The sequence below is a fragment of the Copadichromis virginalis genome, linkage group LG12 (genome assembly GCF_057382275.1).
Source record: "Copadichromis virginalis isolate Kocher_CV1m ecotype Utaka linkage group LG12, C_Virginalis_male_GT1.1, whole genome shotgun sequence".
NCBI classification, from domain to species: domain Eukaryota; kingdom Metazoa; phylum Chordata; class Actinopteri; order Cichliformes; family Cichlidae; genus Copadichromis; species Copadichromis virginalis.
Window position 1 is genome coordinate 19,691,257 of NC_140629.1, and position 18,414 is coordinate 19,709,670.

Sequence of the window (18,414 nt, forward strand, 5' to 3'; positions counted from 1 at the left end):
TTTTCTTCCTGTGTGGTTAGTGTCTGAAATAGTCATACATTAGATTTGAAATGTAACTCAGCACTGAACGCGACAGGTTTTAGATGTACCAGACTTCCCTTTCTGAGTTTCTCCCTCAGTCAACCTCCTCTCATATAAACCAAACACCTTCTAAAAGATTAAAATAAAATCTAATGTGTGTCACCCAACTGACTCCTTCAAGTGAAGTACGCACATTAACACTTGAATGCACGGCCCAGGTTTGGTGCTCGAGCCCTCTGATTCAGGGGATACTTGTAGGCACATCAGGACTTGTGTGAATTATTTACTGGATTAACATAAAAGTTTTAAAAAGGGACTGAGTGACACACGGATGAATAACGATAGTCACTTTCCTCTGGAGTTGGAGGCTGGCTTACTAGCATTACTTTCATGGGATTTATGAAACTTTCCGCCCCACCGTGTTAACCAGATGCTTAAAGTTTAATGTCATGTGTGAATTAAGTTGACATCTTAAAAAAAAAACAACCAAAAAAACCTCAGTGACTACATTTTCTGGGAATATGAGTAGGTTGTGGTAGGTTGTATTTCAAGTGTTCACTGCACATTTTAGCTCATATTAAAATATCATTGTGTGTAATAAGTGTGCTTGGAATTCCTTGGGCAAACGTGCAAAAGAATCTGCAGATATTCTAAGTTATGTTTGAGAATATTTGTTGAATAATTGATCCGCGAGCATTAAGTTTCATGGTTTTTAAAATCACTGTACGACCAGATTGAAGTTTTCATTGCTGGATCTGTAAAGATTTAAAATTGGCCTGGATTTTAAGACATTTCTAGTGTTTTCAGTTACACTGTATGTGGTCTTTTAACTATAGTAGGTATCAATGTGACTTTATTACCACTTTTGACCCAGACACATTAGCTGAAGAAGGTGACAGCACTTTGCCACACTGAACAGATACGATGTGTGTGTGAGCAAGAGTGAGGTGACATTTCTCAGAGTGTTATCGCGTCTAAAATAGACAGTGTGAAAGAGGCAGGATCGTGAGGCCTTCTGCATATTTATGTCTCTGTGTGCAGTATATGTTTGTTTCCCTGAATGGCCCACATGTCTTGTAATATTTTAAGTGGCGCTGGAGGAAACTTCCTCTCCTGTTGCCTAAACAAGCGGCCATATATGCCTGCTGCATTACGCGTCCTGTCCCCGGAGCAGGAGGACAAAGCAGATGGGAAGGCCACTGTGATGCGTGGTGTGTGCACACATGCATGTAATTAATGCCCCTACTTGATAAGAAAATAAGAGCAAAGAATCCCAAAAGAAGACAAAGAGCTTCTTACAGTGATGGCACAGGCCTTGTAAATAATAGGTTTGTTGTTTTTGGATAGGAAAAGGCCTTTTCTTTAGCTTTGTGTGTCTTCCTGATGCTCACAGTAGCTGTCAGACACATGCTGACCAGAGAAGCTCTTCGACTTGTGCGCAGAGCTGTTTTTCCACTTTCTTTTTTTCTTTTTTATCAGAGGGCAAGTGAGAAGGGAGGAAGGAGTTTGCAGCTGCCACCCGAATGCACATATGGGCTGAGTTGAAGTGAGAACTGGGGGTGGGGGACAGAGCACATGGCCCCCTCAGTCACACTTTTAGCCATGAATGGCTGTGGAAAGTAGGCGGCTCTGTACAACTCAGCCACTTTTTGATTTATGAAGCAAACTTTGACAAATGAGACAGTTTTTTTTTTCACTTTCATTTATAGTACCATGTACCATGAATGGCTTCTAAAAGTTCTGATGTTTACTTTTGTGGGTTTTTTTCCCATCTGTTTTACCTTTTCACAGCTACATAGATAGTAACAATGATTCACAAAAAGCCAATTTTAAAGTGCTCATTACAACACTTTAAATAATTATTATGATAATTGAAATGATTAAGTACAAGTCCAGCTTGTCTCTCGTGTTGATGTTTGCTGTGATGCCAGTGCTCCTCATGTCATTCTACATGTGCTTGAGAGCGCTCAAGCACATGTAGAATGACAGCTGATATTCATAATACAGGCTACAACTAATGGGCTGTCTCAATTAAAAATAAATAAATAAAATAAATAAATAAATAAAATTCTGGTTTATGGTTAAAGAAACAGGGATTCTAGTTAATAAGCCTAATTTACTTGGCACCCATTCAGATATATATAGCGCTAACAACTTCCCTTTTTATATGACACACCAATTTCACTCAATCTCCGGGATCAATATTTGCAGGAAAAAAAACCTCGATATAAAAGCAAGAGTGAAGGATGAAGACCTTTCACTATATGAAAATGCACTGTGTGGCTCAGAGCCCATGTTTGAGGTTGATTATCAGATGATATCACCCTGGCACCAGCGGTCTGGGCGGTTCCCTTTCCCGTCTGGGGATGCTGTGAGAGATGGACAGCAGCTCCCTGAGGACCAATGAAAGGGGTTGTCATTAGAGGCACTTCCTGTAAAAAGTTACTTACAAATATCAGACTCATAAAACACATTAGTGTGTGTGTGTGTATAAGAGAGAGAGCAATAAAAGAGTGGTTCTATCTAGCAAATAGCCATTGTAATCTAGACCATACGCTTACGGACTAATCTGCATCAGGGGTTAATCCTGCTGCAGATGGTTGTCCTCAGTAATAATACACACATATGACATGTAGAGAAAGAAGCTGTACTAATACTAAATATGTGCCAGAAATGACTCTTTAAAATGCCTATTGGTACTATAGGTCAAATCTTATCACTTTACTAAAACAGGAAGGGTATTACCGGAATCTTTTATCACTGTGTGTTGTTTTGCTGCATAAGGTGATGAGTCACAGACTAAATGAGGTTATCCTCTCCATTAGGACATGCAGGCTGACACCAGAAGCTACTCACTGCGCAGCCTATTTGAGCAACAGCTGAGACATCACACGCCCCACTGTCCAATGCACACATGCACGCGTGACATCATTGTCATTCCTCTATTTTATATGCACCCAAAAGGGATTAATGTCTCTCTGGCTAAATTAAGACTGCTGCTGCTGCTCTTTTAGCTATTTATCTCCTCTGTGTCCCGTTAAAGCCTTTGTAGCGTTTCTATCAGTCATGTCTGCTGTTTTCAAATGTCATCTTTATTTTTCTCTTGTATCTTTACGCTTCCTCTTCTTCTTCTTCTTCTTCAGCGTATTTTTCTCCCTCTCTACTCTCGCATCTTCCTGTGTCAAAGTATGTCCCTTCCTCTCTGCCTGCTTCAGATCCCTCCAGCCCCTCAGGCTGCAGTGACATGTGCATTGCAGTCTGCAGCCCCAGTATACTCTGCTGTGTCCTCAGGCCTTCCCATCACCCTGTAAGCTCCCCTCGTGCTTTTAGGCCCTTCTGTATAATTCATAAGCTTCCCGTGGCTCCTGTCATGTCTCATCGGGGCCACAGGAAGGCATGGTGTAAATAATGGAGCATCCCCAAAGACATGTTCAATGCTGACTGCCACAGCAGTGTGCCTTGCGCTTCCATGGAGGAGACAGGACAACTGTGTGCATACTTTTAAATTTTTTTATTTTTATTTTGGTGCCCTTTTGAACACATACCAATGTAAATTATTTCTAGACATATGGTATGCATAGAGTGAATATAATTACTGGAATGTATACCATTAACATTGTTTTGTACTCTCTCATGAAACTCTTGTTTTATTTCAATTGACTACACGGTGCCAGAAACTATCCAACATTCTCACGCTGTTAGAATCCTCAGCATTGATCATCTCTCCAAGGTTTTATTAGCATTATTCACAGCTGAGGTGGTATTGGAGCAATACCCCATTAGGGAGCTCCTGTGAAATCCTTCCTTAAACCCCATAGCAGATCGAACTGATCAATATTGTTGTGATGCAAATGAGAAATCAGGGCAGCGGTAAAGATGCAAAGGCCTCACTTCACTATCACAGGGTTGTCTTTAAAGGCAGATAACAGGTGATGTGCTTGTTAAATGTAGCAGAGAAATTCATCAAATGGAACAAAGATCACTTTGTCCCACTCAAACGTCAAGCTTAAGGATCTTGTTTTGCATCAATCTTGTTAAGGGTTGTCACAGCGGACCATTTGCCTCCATCTCACTATATTGCTAACGTTTCACACCAACCCTCTGTAAGTCCTCCTTCACTGCATCCATGAACCTCCTCTGAGGTCTTCCTCTTTTTCTCCTGCTTGGCAACTTCAAATTCAACATCCCTTTTACAATATATCCACCCACCATCCTCTGCACATGCCAAAACCATCTCTAAGTTCAACCTGAGATGTCCCTCTGGTATATGCCTTTCTAATCCTATACCTTCTGATCTCTTGATGTCAATGAAATCTTAGCATCTTAAGCTCTTCCACCCCCACCTCTAGTTTGGCCTTATATGTTTTTGTCATTGCCACTGTCTCCAGACCATGTATCATAGCAGGTCTCGCTACCAATTCGCAGATCTTCTTTTTCATTTGTGTTCTTAATTCAAAAATGAGCTGTGATAATTGTCTCAAGCCACTCTACTCTGCTCTTCATCTCTCTGTGCACTGTCCATTGCTTTGGATTGCTGTGCTCATACATGTCCTCCACCACCCTCACATACTTGTCTGCCACTCCTGACTTCCCCATACAATACCACAGTTCCTCTCTTGACACCCTATCATATGCTTTCTCTAGATCCACAAAACCACAGCAACTCATTCTGATCTTTTCTATGCTTCTCTTTCAACACTCTCAAAGTAAAGTGCTCTTTCTCCCCCTTAAGCCAGACTGCTGCTTGCTGATTGTCACCTTTCTTTTTAACCCAACTCCAACAACTATTTCCTTTATCTAACTACAGCCTTTGCATTTGGATATCAGTGTATCGGTTAAAAAGCCCACTGTCTTCCACAGACATGTCGCCTGAACCAGCGGTCTTTCCACTCTTCAGCTTCTTACTAGCTGCCCTCACTTCCTCCTTACTAATCCTCTGCATTATTTACTTTCTTTATCTTCAGCTGTACTTTCCCAGTCACCTGGTAACTGTTCCCTACCACCTAGAGCTTGTCTCAACGCTTCCCTGAACTCGATGCACCATTCTTCCACCACTTAATCCTTGCCTCTGCTTTCACTCACTTCCTCGTCTTGATTTCTAAAATCATGCTGCACACTGCTAATTGATGCTACCCCGTTAGATTGTCCCCTGACACAACCATGCAGTCTCCTATTCATTTCAAATGGCTCTTTTTGCATAGAGTCCACCTGTGTGCACCTTCCTCCACCCTTATTTGTCACCTTATGTTCCTCCTTCTTCTCGAAGTACATGCTCACCACAGCTGTTTCTATTCTTTTCATAAAATACACTTCCATTAGCCCTTTGGAATTTCTCTCCTTAACACCACACCTGCCTAGCATCTCCTCATTACCTTTGTACCCTTTACCTTCATATTCATGGAAATTCCAGTCATGATTCTCCCACCATAGAAACACTCTTCCACTTCATCCAACTTAATTCAGACTTTTTGGCCAACAGCACTGGATACAGTCAGTGTTCACCCTAACCCAAATGATTTGGTATAGATTTCTCATTCTTGATGATCCACGTTTGATTTGTTAAAGATTTTATATTTTGGGGAAACAAGGCAGGGATTTAATGTAATGAATTAAGGACAGAGTGACATCGGGCATAGATAGAAGTTGGGTTAGCATTGCAATTAAACATTTAATCTAATACCACTTTTAGCCACCTAAGAGCTATTTTTGCTATCTCACTCACACACTTCATTGAGACTCAGTGCAATGGAATATAATGGAAGCTTCTCTAGAGTACTGACTCCCCACCGAACTGAAGAGAGTACATATCAAAGTGAGGTGTCATGTTTTTGTTGGCGCATGTATGTCAGGAAGAGAAAGAGAGAGTGAGGCAGTTAGAGAGCTAAATGAACCGCAGTTTGATCAAATCAACATGGGCAGTCTCTTGGGGCTAAGAACCTGGAAACACACCATGTGCTTATTGATCTGTGGCATGTTCAGAAAATCACTAGACTCCACTTTCCAATCATATGTGTAACCCCCTACTGTTCAACTCTGTGGTGTATTCTTTGTAATTCTGCTTGATCCGTCTCCCCTTGGCTTTAAGTTGAGCCCCGTTGCCATATACAGAATGGAACGGATGCAAGGTTAAGTATATAATCAACTGTCTGGTGGCTCACCAATCAGCCTGCAAGACCCTTTCACATTATATGTTCAATATGAGCTCCTGGTCTTTACAGATGAATAGCCAAATCATGACAATGTGCAAGTAAGGACAGCCAGACTCCTCTGTGTCACTTTTTACTTAAGTAAAAGTGCATCACTAACTGAACCTCCACCTGCCATACTAATATCCATCCATTTATTCATTCTCTTCTATTTATTCAATGCAGGGCTGTGAGCCCATGGGCTTGAATTACATGTGACTTTCACCTGTAAAATGTCTTTCAGAAATGTCTTGATTCTTCATGGCATGAATTCAACAACATACTGGGAACATTCATCCAAAATTATGGTACATGTTGACATGATAGCATCATATAGTTCATCATACAGTTGCTGCAGATTTTTTGGGTTGCACAGCCATGATGTGAATCTGTTCTACTAGATCCCAAAGGTGCTCTCTTAGGGATCTGTGGAAATCAGAAGTCATCAGAAGATGGGTACACACTGGTCATAAAGGGTTGGGAATACTGACCAACAGGTAGGTTGTGGCATTTAAATGATGCTTATTTGGTATTAAGGGTTCCAAAGTCTACCAAAACATCTCCCTCACACCATTATACCAGCAGCAGCTGGAACTGTTGGTACAATGCAGGATGGATCCATGCTTTCATGTTGTTTCTGCCAAATTCTGAATGGCAGAAACATTTCTGCAGCAGAAATGATCTTCTATAAAAGAACTGCATGTACCTAGAGAAGGATTAAATATTAATGAAATATTAAGTAGGAGTTTTAGCAAAAAAAGCTGGTTAAATTCTACATTTGGTCGAGTAAGTAAGTTCCTAGAGATCTGAAAGTTTCAGTGGAACCTGCACCTGTTCAACTTGCGTGTTTTATTAAACTGGACATGGCAGAAGTTCCGCTCTCCATCATCATAGCTTTCATTAATAACAAGTAAATGAGTCATCAAAAACCTCTCACATCATGTTTGATGAGGTGGTTACTAAGAGAAAATTCATCTGGTATACTGGTATACTTGCTAATGCAACATCTGTTTCTACACAAAGCACAGATGGTAACTGATCTCAGAGCAGTGAAAGCAAATCCAGTGATAGCTCGTGCAGCACGCTAATCTCCCATCATTCTTCCATCAAAGCCCATACTTCTCCACAATGCACATGCACAAACAAACAGCTGCAAGCTGATGGCCTCTCAGCTCGACAAGCTCCAGCCAACAGTGGCTGAAGTGCTGTGTTAATTTTGCTTCCAGAGACAATAGGCAACTGTTGCCACAGGATGGCAGTGATGTAAAGAACTGATACAAATATGCACGTAAAGCTTAATGAAGAAGTGCTTTCTGAGATGAAACAAGAGAAATCACTTTACTATACCTTTTCATTTTTAGATATCACGAACCTTGCCTTCCCTGTTCGAACTCCACTGGGTGAGAATTTCATTATTTACTTTGCATGACTTATTTTTCCAATCAACATAACAGTGCCGTGCCTTCTGTTCAAATTATCAGGATAACAGTAGACAAGTCAAAAGTAAGTGACTAAAAATAGGCTAGTATATCATTGATTTCCCTTTAAAAATGCATAGCAACGAGGATAATGGTTGGTATGCCCAAAAATAATTTCACACTTGAAATATAGGTAATATCTTACATTGGTGCCTTATATGTACTAATATCAGCAGCACCAACACAATAGAAGTTAGCACTGTCAGATCAAAGGATGTGCCAAAGGGATAGTTTGCACAGCTGTTAGTGGTTGTTTAAAAAACCCTCCACACTGGCATCAGCATTTTGTTTGATCACTTCAGCTGTGGTGGCCTATATATATATATATATATATACATATATATATATATATAGGCCAGATGTAGCCATGTTTCTATATATCTATATAGAAACATGGCTACATGTGGGATTATCCCCATTGGAAAGCTCTTTATATGATTCAGTTGCTTGGAAAAAAGCAAATAATCTCTCTGAAAAGAAAAATATTTTCCAGCCTGAATGCAAAACAAATTTAGATTATGGAATAGATTGTGTTATAAATCAGCCGAGTGCCTGGAGGCAAGAGGTGAGTGTCTGCTATTTTTGTGTGCATAATCCTCTCCCTGAATGGATGTCATAAAAAGTGTGTTGCTTACAATGTGATGAACTTGGGTCCCAACATAGCAGCTCCCATGGGCTTCTGAGGCTTTGTTTTGGATTAAGTGGCGCAGAAATGGGGGGATTAGACACCACGCTAAAAAAAAATAAGGGCACTGCAGGTGTGGAAATCTAGAACAAGCCATTAAAAGAGAAAGCACGTTTATCTTTTGTGCTTAACCCATTCATTCCAGCAGAAACACATGTGTGTTCATTTCGGTGTAAATGTGAGGGTGACTGGCTTTCTGTAGCGCTGGAATGCACAGTCCATGGTATAGCCCACCTCATGCCCTATGACAGCTAAGATAGGCTCAAGCCCTCACTGCAACCCTGAACAGGTTAGGCGGTTATAAAAATATATGAATGGAAGGATTTTTTCTTAATTTTTATTTGTTTATTCAAAGGAAGCGTTTTCCTTGCTTTTACCACTTGCAAATATATATGTAGCTGTTATTGTTATTAACTGAGCCCAGAGTCTATGGCCCTTCTGCTCCTCACTGTAATGATGTTGATACTAATGTATAAACTGATGTCAGCTTGAACAAGCCTGCAGCAAAGAGCTTGTATTTTCACCAGAGGCAATCTTCTAAAATCTTCTCTATCTTTTTTCTGCTTCCTCTTTTTGCTTAGGGGCAAAACTTGTTCTGCAGTTAATTAAAGGTTACTCTATCCCCTGCTTTTATTAGCTAATGTTTTATACCACTCCTCACAAAGGCACACAGAAACCCACACTGACACTCTCTGCCCTCCAGCTGCACAAGTGCTACTTTCTTAGCAACTGTAATCACAAAATAGAATTTGTCCTAGCACCTTTGATTCAAGGCTGAGTACTGAAAGTATACCTGTCTTTCTGACATGCCTTGGGATTTGGAAGATAAAGAAAGTGTTCGAGACAATTCAAAGAAACACTTCCTGAGGACTTTTGTTGTGTGTGCTGTGCGTGACTGAACAGGTCAATAGTTCCTGATGTTGCTCTTGGCTTTATTCAGAATACATGAAGGCTAGTGTTTGCATGATGAGGTATGGTTTTATCATTACTGGCTAGACAGGAACTATTTTTACTGCTCCCTTCCTTTACTGTCTTCCAAAGCATGGTAAAAATGTGCCTGAGATGAATGAAGGTGCTTTTGCTATTCATTGATTCACTCTTTCAATAACAATGAAGCATTTGAATTCATAATCCAGGCCAGTTTGAGATAGATAGATAGATAGATAGATAGATAGATAGATAGATAGATAGATAGATAGATAGATAGATAGATAGATAGATAGATAGATAGATAGATAGATAGATAGATAGATAGATAGATAGATAGATAGATAGATAGATAGATAGATAGATAGATAGATAGATAGATAGATGTTCTCTCTTGCTTTCTTATTTTTCTTTCTCTTGCTTCTTCTCTATAGACATGCTCCAGCCAATGACATCGAAAAGCCTCTTTATGAAGATCATAATGAGAAGTAAAGCTTTGAATTCAGGCTGGATGCCTCTGAGGCATGTTGCATGTCTGAGCTTAGTTTCATGTCCCATCCCATTCAACAGGGTTGACGAAAGGCCATCGTGTACAAACCAAACAAAACACCCCCCCACCCACACCCACACACACACACACAGACGCGCACCAAAAAAAAGAAAGAAAGAAAAGCAAACAGCAGTTCTTAGAAAACTTGGGTTCAGCCTGTGGTATTGATTTTGCTGTTCACCATCAGTACATGTTAAAAGATCAATGTTGAGGTGTTCTACAGAGATATAAGAAGATAAACAATTTTGAGCACAAAGAGACACTTTTCAAAACCATCAATAATCAGTTTTTTAAGCCACATATTAAGCAAATTTGACATTTAACGATTTCAAGAAAGTGGGCAGAAAGGCAGTGGCTCTGCATGCTGCCAGGCTAATCCCAGTGAGATAAAAGGTGTGGATGAAGCCCCCTCTTGTGGTGAGATTGCAGGCTCTTTGTTTTGACAGGGCTGAGAAAAAGAGCACACATTGTACCATTCATCTGGTGAAAACAACATTGAAAAGGTAATTGGTATCACAGACAATGCACTAAAAGCTCTTCTTTTCTTGCTGCATTCTTCTTGACGTGATGCATTTTTAAGCGAAACATCTGCAAGTGATAAAGTTGCGTGACTGTCACTGCACAATGCCTGTGTTGACGAGACTCCTGAAAGGACAACAATGCCAGCAGTCACAGACATTTCTGTGTGCCACATGGCAGTGAGCCAGCACACAGACACTGCCACGTGCTCTGACGGTTTGACACAGAGATGGGAACAGTTTTCCGAGAGGGCTTCTGTTGTTGTCAAAACAAACACGTGTTTTGATTTATTTCCCATATCTGCAACAAGCCGAGACACTTATTTTTCTATTCTTTCTTTTATCTTCTGGCCAATAGATGGCAATGTAACATCAAGTATGAAACAGGTGTCCTTAAATTGCCATATATATAGATAGAAGCTAGAAAATACATCACCATTATGAGACACATCAGCATCATCTTGCCTCTGAAATTGGGGAACACTTTGGTGGGAATGAAATATGCGCATTGGGAGCAGATGATAACCAGAGGGAATGTACATTTTTTAGAATACATTTCTGGCAGGCTATATTTACATACATTTAGACAAGAAATGTTTGAGAATAGTAGGATATTGTTCACATATCAAACATACCACCCTGGCTGTCAATCATCTGAAGCTATAAAGCAGGCGAATCAACAATAGTCATTATTTCAACACAGGAATCTCTGATCTGGAATACATTTAAATATTAAGCTCCACCAAAGAAAACTTGTCGCCGGCGTGCCCAGACGTGTCATTCGTCTATCTTGGCAACAATAAGAAGTAAAGGACAGAAGTTACGACCTCTTTGTTTGGCTCACAATCCCATGAATTCCCCGGTGCCTGCGTCTTGCAGCTGTAAATAAAGGTAATTGTACAAAAACTTAATTAAACCACATAAATCCTGTTTACGACATCTGGGCTTTACTGAGCCACTGAATCATAGGAAGGGAGGAAGATGCAGTTTGTGTGTACGCTTATTTTTCACTCACACCATCCTACCCACATGTGCTTTCCCTTTGTTTTTTAGACATGCACACAAACACTACGGGGTACACCCAACCTAAAATCCTCCCCCTTCTGTTCTGCGTGTCAACATGAAGCACAACTTTACTGTGGCTCTCGCTGAAGTGGCTTTCTGGGAAACTGGAACAATGATTCATCTTATTCATTAACTTAATTAGAGCTTGGTATATGCTGTGCTGTCTGACTGGCACTCAGGATGGGATTCTCTGTTATTCTACACCACAGACAGCTGAGATCAGCCCAGTGCCATGATCCTGTGACCTGATGACCGGGTATTTAACGAGGGGAGGCAGAGGATGGAGCATACAGACAAGGGTGTCCCCTGTTTAAAAATCAAGTAAACGTATTTATGGAAAGTCAAGCAGAGTTCAGACCTGTCTGCTCACATTTGCTGTGAAAATATAACGCAAAGGTGGACAGTTAGTCACGTTCGTCTGGCTTGCAGAGTGCAGTGGCTGTGTGTACAGCTCTCGGTCTCAGCAGTTTCATCCGGCGAATACAATCTTTTATGATTGATTGATATTAGATTGAACTGGCTCGCTGTTGTTTCAGCGCCATTGACTTCAGCGAGAGTTGCAGCTGAAGATTACAACACTGATTGCATTTCAATTTTTAATGGAAAGTGCCAGAATATCCAGAGTTCTCTCTCGTAAGTTCACTCACAGTGCTTTGCGTCATTAGCAAGCCTCAGAAAGACAAATTGGTTGTATTACCAGTTGCCTAATGTTCATTTATTATTTGTAATAATAAAGTGGCACGTATGCGTGCTTCCCCCTAAAATTTATTACGGGATACAGCGCACTGTTCGTGGAAGATGATGCTTTTTCACAGCCTCATAAGTCACTTGAGTCTTTATGGCAGTTATTAATTTGTCTAAGTGATGAGGTGTGGGAGAATCCCCTGGGCCTGCTCCTGTTGTGTACACTGGACTGCAGTTAGACATGGCTGAACTATAAGGATCCTAATAGCACTAGAGTCAGTAGGTAACTCAGAGGGGTGGGGAAACATGAAAGGGGATGTGAATAAGCATTATAGATGGGTGGATGGATGGATGTCCTGTCTTTGTCCCATTGACTCAGCTGGTCATGGCAGATGACCACCCCTCCCCAAACCTGGTTCTGCTGGAGCTTTCTTCCTGTTAAAAAGGAGTTTTTCCTTCCCACTATCTCCAAGTGCTTGCTCAAAGGACGTTGTTTGATCGTTGGGGGTTTCTCTGTATTATTGTAGGATCTCTACCTTACAAGATGACTGCTGTTGTGGTTTGGTGCTATATAAATACAATTGAACTGAACTGAATTGAATTAAAAAGATGGATGACGGTGGATGGTTTGGCAGATTGCTGGACTGGTGGATGGATGTTGTGCTTAAAGTTTGGCCTAGCTCTCTCTCATGTTAAAAGCACAGAGAGTAGGCTGTTAGAAATTACAGGAGAAAGTGAATCAGGCAATCCAAAGAAAGATCTAAATCACTTCTACAGTAATGTAACAGATGAATAATTCACTAGGAGAAATGGTGCTATTCCCACCAATACATCTTCAGCTTTCTCTCTGGCTGACTATAGTGAAGCAGCCCATAATTGCTCAGGGCATGAAGTAGTACTTAAAGCCAAGAACGATGTAGATCAGAGTGCAATGCACACTACAGTGACAGGCACCACAAGTAACTAGTCCATCATACTAACCTCTATACCGTGGCAGGTGAGCAAGTTAGGGGGCCATAAAGCTGCAACATTGCTTGCATATCACCGAAGGCACAAGTCTTGTATGGCACAAAGTGCAGAGAAGAGCTTGTGAATCACAGGGAGGCGAAAAATGGCACTAGTTAGTATTTAATGAAGGCACATAAAGTGGAAATCTCAGTGTTCAAGACCTCAGTGAAGTGCTACCCTGGAGGAAGAATGCAGTCTGGAGCGCTGATGGAAAGACTTTGATCCGGCTGCGAGAAATCTTTAAACTGACTTGAGCGCTGGCGGTGCACTGTTGCATCGTGGTTTGTTTTAAAACTGAGAGCTAAACAAGTTCTCACATCATCACCAGAGTTTTAAGATGAGGAGATCATAAGCCCATGTAAGGAATCGAGGAGCGCTTAAGCCTCCATCCCTTCCGGTCTTATCTCCTCCAGCAGTATGTTGGAGGAGCACTTCTTTGTGGCAAGCTCAATATTATAGCCAGTGCACCCCTCCCCCCCTGCCCCCCAGTTCAGTTGATTATTACTGTATGTAGCTGTTCTCTCAAAGGTCAAGAGAAGTGATTTGTCTCTCCACAGCTCAGCGCTGTCTCTCACTCTAAATCCCAGCGGCGTCTGGGTGGAGATGATAGAGCAGCCCATTCCAACCCTCCCAAACTCCCTGACCGACCCCTCCTTCCCTTCGTCCTCGATGGGTCATTCCCTTCCGCAGTCCCCCAATTACATGCAAACCAATGCAAGAATGCACATTTTGTTTTGAAATCCCTTATCCAGGAGACGAGGGTTTTGGAGGCTGAAAGCAATGTGTAGTGCCATTTCACGAAGTTTATTGCATTTCTCTCGTGATAATCCCGTCCCAGCTACGCTCATGCATGTTTTATAAATCTGCTTAGCCTTGTGATGGAAAGCGGGGGAAAAAAGTTAAACAAATATTAAAACCTTCTTTTGCAAGTCTCTAGATTTGCAAATCCACTGGCATTTACATTGTATTGTGGAGGGGGGAGGGAGAAATCTGAATTGTGAAAATATTTGCTATAAAATTACAACAATTGTGACTAGTGTCATGTTTCTACTTGCAATATTGATATTTAAGCATTACTTTCTCAGTGTGTAAAAAAAGGCAAGTCTTCTCTTTTGCTTACTTTTCTATTTCTTTTACTCCCAGGACTCTACATCTTACTTTTCTTCTCTTACAGCTGGTCGTGCTGATTTGATTCAGCATTTCCAGAGTTCCCCAGCTCCCCGTTGCTTATTCTCAGAGCATTACTCACAGATGGCTGCAGAGGAGGCTACAGGGACGCTGGGCTTGCAAGCGCCAATTGGCTGGACACTTAGCTACAACATGTAACTGACTACCCATTGTTTTCTTTCTTTTTTTTGTTCCTGTGTTCATCCTCTTCATCACCCTGAGCTAAAGAGTCACTTGCTGTCACAAGCTGTGCACGGACCTTTATCCGTGATTATGCTTCAGAGCATGACTTAAAAGGATACACAATTATGTTATGCATACATTAAGAAGGAGCTCAAATTCATTCACCTACTCGCTGTGATGCTGCACTTTTTTCTATCACAGACACCCACAAATAATGTATTAAGGGCAATGACATTTCAACACGTTGACTGAAGGAAGCGGAGATCAAACCACCACTCTACCTGCTGGGCTATAGTTGGCCACTTGACAATGACAGTGATTATAATGTGTTTAACAAATATTTAACTCTTAATGTTTGCAGACTGCAAATGCCTTAATGTGATGACCTCAGGTTAAGACCAAACCTTTTGTGGAGAGCGAACCTGTGGTCTCCCATTAATGTGCCCATGAAAAAAATGGAATAAGAATCAAACCTCTTCTGCATAAGTAAGTCATTACTGAGGTTAAATACAGTGATGGAGGGCAGAGTTTAATTGGACCATTTTTTTGTTCTGTAAGGCAGGTCATTCACTTAGCTTTAACAGACCTTCCTGGGATCTTAAAGGAAAGCAAGTTAATGAACCACTGAAGTTTTCAACCATTAAAAGTGAGCTTGATTTGAAATTTAGCGAGAACTTCTTCTTTGTCTTCACTCTGCTCCCTTTAAGGGTCAGCATTGCAGACTATTTGCTTCCATCTCACCCTATCCATACATCCATGAACCACCTCAGGTCTTCTTCTTTTCTTCCTGCCTGGCATCCTTTGTCCAATATATCCACTATCACTCCTCTGTATAACTAAACCAGGGATGTCAAACATAATGTCCAGGGGGCAGAATCGACCCGGCAAAGACTCCAATCTGGCCTGCTAGAAGGCTTTGGAAAATGTGAAGCAGTGCATAGATTTTGAACTTTTAACTGTATTTTCAAATGTTTTACAGCTTTTTTCTATTGTTAAAGACTCCGCCCACAATGCCACTGATTCAGTAAAAAGGACTAGATGTTACAGTCCCTGATAATGCATTGCTTTAGATGGAGAGACTCTTGAGGGATGGCTGTTATGAGGAAAGGCAGCCCAGAAACTTTGCCAGCAGCACACATCATTGTGTGCTTCAACTTTCGGTCTTTTACCCAGGCTAATCTGCCATTTTCCTTCCTTGGTTAGGTTTAAGGATTAGAGATCTGATCTAGATTATCATTTTAAATTTGGGACACATTGTCAGTAGTGGACCTTGGATTCATCGGGTGTATTTTCAAATGTTTTACAGCTTTTTCTATTGTTAAAGACCCACAATGCCACTCATATTATACCAAAGTAGTTCAGTACTAGATAAACAAGGAAATGACAGAAAAGTTCCTGTTTTTTTCTTATCTATCTACTATCTTAACATCTTCATCTCCACCTCCTGTCTTTTTTCAGTGCTACAGCCTCCAAACTCCATACATGATAGCAATTCTCACTACCTTCCCTTTCACTCTTGCTGCTATCCTTCTGTCACAAATCACCCATGACACTCCTCTCCATCCACTCCACCCTGCTTGCATTCTCTTCTTCAACTTCTTGTGCACTGTCCATTGCGTTGGATGGCTGAATCCAGATATTTAACTTCATCCCCCTTCGCTACCTCTGCTCCTTGCATCCTTACTGTTACAGCTGTCCACATGTATTCTGTCTTGCTTCTACTGACTTTCATTCCTGTTCTCTCTAGAGCAAATCTCCAGCTCTCCAGGCTCTCTTCCACCTGCTTCCAACTATCACTACAGATCACAGTGTCATCTGCAAACATCATCGTCCACAGAGACTCCTGCCTGACCTGATTTCCCAACCTGTCCATCACCATCACAAACGAGAACAGACTCAGGGCAGACGTAATCCCACCCACACCTTGAATTTATCAGTCACTGCACACCTGGTGAGGCTTTCTATACTCTTTCAATACACCATCATCACTCTCAAAAGATTGATTACATTTGTAGTGCTCTGCTGCTTGCTGATGATCACCTCTCTTCTTAACCTAGCTTCAACAACTTCGTGGCTTCATGACATGGCTCATCAACTTTACACCAACATCACCCTTGTTCTTGAAATGCAGGATTAGAACATTTCTCCATTCCTCAGAATCAACTCACTCTCCATGATTGTGTTAAGCAATCTGGTTAATAAGTCTACTGCCCTTTCTCCTACATCCTCTCCATACTTCCTCAGGTGTGTCATCTGGATCAGCTGCCATTCCACTATTCATCCACTTCATAGTTGGCCTTTCTAATACTTAACGCTTCCTCATTCACCTCTCTTTCACACTTTCTTCATTCATCACCAAGTATTTCCCAAATCCTCTCAAAAAATGAAATTTATTGAGAACACAGAACCTCAAACTCCCTCTCTCACACACAAACACATACATAGATTTATAAAACCCAAATTCTACAGATCAAAAACAAAACAAAAAACGGTATATAGAAAATTTTACCTTAAGTGTTGTACTCAACAACAGGGTAGCCTGGTTTAAGAGATATAAGTGAGGCATCATAAATGGCCATTTTATACTGCTGAACAACCCCCCCCCCCCCCCCCCCCAAAAAAAATGCAATTAACTTCTAAGAAAAGACGTTCAGAACAAAGAGACTCAAAGTCAAAGAACTAAGCTCAATTGTGTTAGCAGACTTTGAAGGTAGGTGAAATTCAATCTCAAACTTTAAAAGACCATGGCTGCATCAAATTACTTTGTTCAATTTATTCCAGTGAAAATTACACCAAAGTAATGAAATATTATGCTGTAGCCATAGGGGAAGCTTTTCAAGGCTAGATGAAAACATTTATTCAGAATAAGGGCACGCTATGATTTGATGACATTGCATCAAGATAATACTGCTGAGAGTGGCTCCTTCAAGAGCTTGTAATGATAAGCTAGATCTCCATTGGAAATGATGAAACAGCTGTGAAATCCTAGTAATGTGTGGCCAAAGTTCTCTGAGATTTCTTTTTTTTTATTAAACAAATGCTACCCCCAAGTTTCACGAATCCCTTTATTACCTGCGCTTTCTAGGATTACCTTTTCGTGAATTCTTTGGAGAAAAGAAATTCATATATATATTTTTTGCTTTGTCACTTTCTTTATTTTGAATATGTGTTTTTTTTTTTCCACTTCTGAAATGCACCACTCAAGAAAGCTCAGGAGTGTTGGAGCCCCCAGGAGCCGAAGGGCTACATGTTCTATTCAGAGTCACTGTTCTCAAAGTTTGAAAAGAAGTCTGCCTGCCGTCAGTTTGGATTCATAAACCAAAGCGTGGAAGATGTGACGGAGACGGGGAGGTGCAGGGGTGAGAGATGGAGGGGGAGGAGAAAAACAAAGGCGGCAGACAGGAATTCTTCTCAGCCTGCTGAGGAAAAGCTGCCAACAGTGCTTGTATGTGAATTTAGGGAAAAAGTGGATATAGTCATAAGCTTCGTCCCTGGCGGCTTGTCACAGGGGGTGTGTGTATTGTGGCAACAGCTGTCCATCTTTTTGTTTTTGAGCTCGCAGGATTCCTTTTGCAGAGAGAAGAGTCACTGGCTTCCCGGGTAGAGTCAAGTGAACGATGCTTCTGATTGCATATCCACGTGGGAGCTGAGGAGGGGAGGCCTATGAAAAAGAAACAGCTACATGTCACATCAGAAAAACTTTTCTGATCATGTACTACGACTCTGGACTAAGCAGAGATGTAAAAAAAAACAAAAAAAAGCTCCTAACAGTATTTTGCTATGTAACAAACACCAGGCCAGTCTATGAAATGTGACATTTACATGCAGACTTGATACACAAAGAGTCATTCCACTGAGGCAGTAAAAAACAAACAAACAAGCAAAAACTTCAGTGGACTTATCTAGTTCTGGTTGTCGCAAAAGTTTTGTTTTGGTGTTTGAT